The sequence below is a fragment of the Saccopteryx bilineata genome, chromosome X (genome assembly GCF_036850765.1).
Source record: "Saccopteryx bilineata isolate mSacBil1 chromosome X, mSacBil1_pri_phased_curated, whole genome shotgun sequence".
NCBI lineage: Eukaryota > Metazoa > Chordata > Mammalia > Chiroptera > Emballonuridae > Saccopteryx > Saccopteryx bilineata.
The window spans coordinates 78,362,930-78,367,649 of NC_089502.1; positions in this window are offsets into that span (position 1 = coordinate 78,362,930).

Genomic DNA, 4,720 nt, shown 5'->3' on the forward strand with positions numbered 1-4,720 from the left:
TGTTAATTTTTTTTTTTCTTTTCATTTTTCTGAAGCTGGAAACAGGGAGAGACAGTCAGACAGACTCCCGCATGCGCCCGACCGGGATCCACCCGGCACGCCCACCAGGGGCGGTGCTCTGCCCCCCAGGGGGCGATGCTCTGCCCATCCTGGGCGTCGCCATATTGCGACCAGAGCCACTCTAGCGCCTGAGGCAGAGGCCACAGAGCCATGCCCAGCGCCCGGGCCATCTTTGCTCCAATGGAGCCTTGGCTGCGGGAGGGGAAGAGAGAGACAGAGAGGAAAGCGAGGCGGAGGGGTGGAGAAGCAAATGGGCGCTTCTCCTATGTGCCCTGGTCGGGAATCGAACCCGGGTCCTCCGCACGCTAGGCCAACGCTCTACCGCTGAGCCAACCGGCCAGGGCCTATTGTTAATTTTTAAGTGTGGTAATGGAATTGTTGTATTTTTTAAAAGTCCTTATCTGCTAGAGATACATAATGGAGTATTTTCAGATAAAATGATATGACAGCTGAAATTTACATTAAAATACTCCAGTAGGGAAAAATGTGAAAGGGGAACAGCTGAGCATAGATTGGCAAAATTTTGTATAATTGTTGAAGCTTGTTACAGAGGCTCATTATCCTCTTCTCTCTACTTCACTGCATGTTTAAAATTTTTCATTATAAATTCAGAAAAAAAAAACTTTGCTATCTATTCTGCAAATTACACTGAGTCACCCACTCACAGACCGGAAATAAGATAATAAGGTCCTGTGGGAGAGTTCAGGATGAGTAAATTGACAGATTGATGAGGCCAAATGAGAGCAATAGCTATAAGTAATATAGCACTTGAATGCCAGCCCTTGTTCTATGTACTTTACAGATGTTAAGTGTTTTAATCCTCACGACAACCTTGTTAGGTGGTGTATATTATTATTATCCTTCCTTTGTAGATAAGGAAACTGAGGAACAGGAAGATTAAATATGTTACACAGTTTACACAGCTTGTGAGTGATAAAGCTGGAGTCTAACCCAGGCAGTCTGGCTTTTGACTTTTGGCTCTTAAATACTACGTTAGTTATATCTAAAAAACAGCTGATAAATGAAGAGAGAGATTCATTCATCCACTTACTTATTCATTTAGTTAATAACATGTGTTGAGCCTGACCAGGCAGTGGCACAGTGGATAGAGCATCAGACCAGGATGTGGAGGACCCAGGTTCGAGACCCCAAGGTCGCCAGCTTGAGAGCGGGCTCATCTGGTTTGAGCAAAGCTCACCAGCTTGGACCCAAAGTCGCTGGCTTAAGCAAGGGGTTACTTGGTCTGCTGAAGGCCCGTGGTCAAGGCACATATGAGAAAGCAATCAATGAACAGCTAAGGTGTCCCTCTCTCTGACTCTCTCTCTGTCTCTGTAAGGAAAAAAAAAAACCCAAAACAAAAACAAACAAAAAAAACATGTGTTGAGCTTTACAGGATGGTCAGGCAAAGATCTGGTTACTGTGGTACAGTGGTGAGCAAAACAGACAGGGCCTTGCTATCAAAAGAGTTTATGGTGGGGTGGGGGGCGGGGAGTTGACTTGAAACAGTAATCAAACAAGCATGTGAAAAATTACAAATCATGATGAAGGCAAACAAGGAAAACTCCAAGGAGTTCTGAGAGCATATGATTAGGTACCTGACCTAGTCTATTGGGCCTGGGAAAGTTTTCTCTGAGGAAGTGGCATATGAGTTGAGAACTGAAAGGTAAGGAGGAGATAAGTATACAAAAAAGGAAAGGGAAGAGAATGACCAAAGACCCTGAGACAGGAGGGTCTTTGAGCTTGATGCATGTGAAGAATTGAAAAGGCTAAGGTGTTTGTAGCAAAGTCTAGAACACTAGAGTCTAAATGGTTATTTTGGAGTCCAGTCTAATGTCACAAGTGAGAAAACTGCCACTGGAAAAAGGAAGAAAGGAATGGCTCAAGATGCTAATCAGAGGCAGAAACAGGATTCCTAGGTTCCTTGATTCCCAACCCAGTGCTCTTTCCAGCACAGACCATGACTCCCCTGTATATGAGAAAGAGGAAGGACAACTGGTGTCAGCAAAATATACTACTCTGGGAGCCTGAGATTGGGAGAGAATGTTTTTGGAGATGGGTATACATAACCAAAATAAGTCTTCATGGGCAAGGAGATCAAGAGTGGGTTTGGGGCAGAAAAGAAAAGAAAGTGATTTGGAAACAGGAAGAATATAATTTGCTTCCCAGTACCTAATTTGGCTTTTCTCTCTCTATCTCTAGCTAGGGTTCTAAAGTGGTTAGAGTTTTGGGAGGATGTGGAGAAGGGGACTGGGACTGAGGTCTTAATTCTATGTTGAGAGTTAGAAGGGTCTATCCAGAGGTGGATTAAGGTCGGTTGAGGCCCCGGGCGCAGAAGAAAATATTGGGCCCCTTAAAAAAGAGAGAGAGAGAGACAGGGGAAATAAAAATACATGTTAACCATATTTTTAAATAAATTAAAAATATTATGTACTATTAATGTTAAAATTGCACATATGAAACCAAACTTATTGTCATTAGAAAAGTGTACAGTTGGGGTTTTCCGGGCCCTTCAGAAGTCGGGGCCCAGGCGCATGTCTGGTGCCCACCGTTAAATCTGCCTCTGTATCCCAGGGTAAGCAGGAAGTAAGACGCTCTCTCCAGCTCTGGACCCAGCCTTGAGTCATCTCCAGCTCTGCCAGCAGGGGGAGCTAGAAACCAAATTTCCTAAGAATGACAGCTGGCCTGGTCCCTGGGCTGAATAAATTCTTATTGAAAACTCTCAAGTCAACCCAAGATGCTGTGGAAATGACAAGAACTGGGGGGGGGGGGGGGGGGCGGGGGGGGGCTAAGGGTTAGGATTATCCACAGGATCTTTGCACTAAATTGCAGATTTTGATGAGTGCCTTCTCAACCTGCCTCCCAGGGTTTAGGCTGAAGCAGGAAACAAAGGGTAGGGAATCTTTTGACAGGACAGGGCTGCTGCACAAAACATAGCATTTTCCACTCTTTTTGAACCACCTCATCCACTCCCAAGACCTCACAATTCTGTCTTTAATCTCATCCTCTCTCCTGAGTTTCAGACCTAGATGGTCAATGGGCAACAGGACATGGCTTCCTGGAAGCTCATTCAACATGGCCCTGAATTCATTGCCTGCCGTCTGCTAGACCTGTCTCCTCAATATTCCCCATCTCCATGAACAGCACTGCCAACCCCCCAATTGTTCAGATCGGATATTGGGAAGCATCTTTCCAATCTACCAGTAAGTCCGGTAGGCTCAACCTCCAAAATACAGTCCAAACCCAAACACTTCTATCTCCACTGCTACCTTTCTGATCTGCATCACCATCGTTCACCTGAGTGATGAGGTACCTGACCTAGTCTATTGGGCCTAGGAAAGTTTTCTCTGAGGAAGTAGCATATGAGCTGAGAACTGAAAGGTAAGGAAGAGTTAAATATACAAAAAAGGAAAGGGAAGAGTATGACCAAAGACCCTGAGACTCAGTTGGCTCACTGCAATAGCCTCCTGACTTTCTTCCTGCTTTTACTTGTGCCTGCTTCCCACTGTTTCGGCACCTAGAAACCAGATTGATCTTTCAAAAACACCAATCTGATCATGTTATGGCCTTGTCTGAACCATTCAAAGCCTCCTCCTTTTCTTCAAAACCAAGTCTTGCTTCCTCACCATGGCAGAAGAAGGAGACTTGACTCCATGTTGTGGGAGAGGTAACCATGCAGTATGAGAATGGTTTCCCTGCTGCTCCAGGAGGAGGGTGAGGAGGTTGAGGAGGAATTCAAGGGGAGCTCCAAGAAATGTCGTTGACCTGGGGAAAAAGTGGATGCAGGGCATCGGGAGAGTCCACCAACACTAGGTGCTGGCTGGAGCCCATCCATCTCAGAGCCAAGCACAGGTAGTTTCATTGCAGCACAAGGCCTTCCTGATCTTGTCCGTGACTACTTCCACCTTATGTTTCATTTCGTTATGCCCCCCCCTCACACACACACCACTCTTCACCACTCTTCTCAAACTGAACCACTTTCTTACTCAGAACTTGCCTCTAGGCCCTCTCACATGCTATTTTCTCTGCCTGGACTTTTTTCTCTCCTTTTTGTCTCACTATCTCTCCTATTGACTCCTTGGCTCTCAGCTCTGATCTCTCTTGTTCCAGGGACCTGCGATTATTCTTCCCAACAGTTGCCCTCTATAACACAATGTGACACACCTTGCCCTTATCCTTGCACTGAGTCCATGGAATGTGGCTTCCTGATAACCTCTCTGATTTCTCTATGATCATGTGAGCTCTGTGAAGGACAGATCTGTCTTTTTCAGTTACAGATCCACAGAGCTTAACACAATGCCTAAACAGAGGAGCTGATAAGTAAACATTTTTTGGATGGATGGATGAGTTTTTCAGTTTACTAATCCTAAAGGGGAGAAATGGGTACCACACTGGAGAGCTAGAATGAGGCCCTGGGTTGGATAAATACATTCAAAACACTAATTGGGCCTGACCTGTGGTGGCGCAGTAGATAAAGTGTCGACCTGGAAATGCTGAGGTCGCCAGTTCAAAACCCTGGGCTTGCCTGGTCAAGGCACATATGGGAGTTGATGCTTCCTGCTCCTCCCCCTTCTCTCTCTCCTCTCTCTCCCTCTCTGTCTCTCTCTCTCCTCTCTAAAAAAATGAATAAAATAAAAAAAAAAAACAACAAAAAAAAAACACT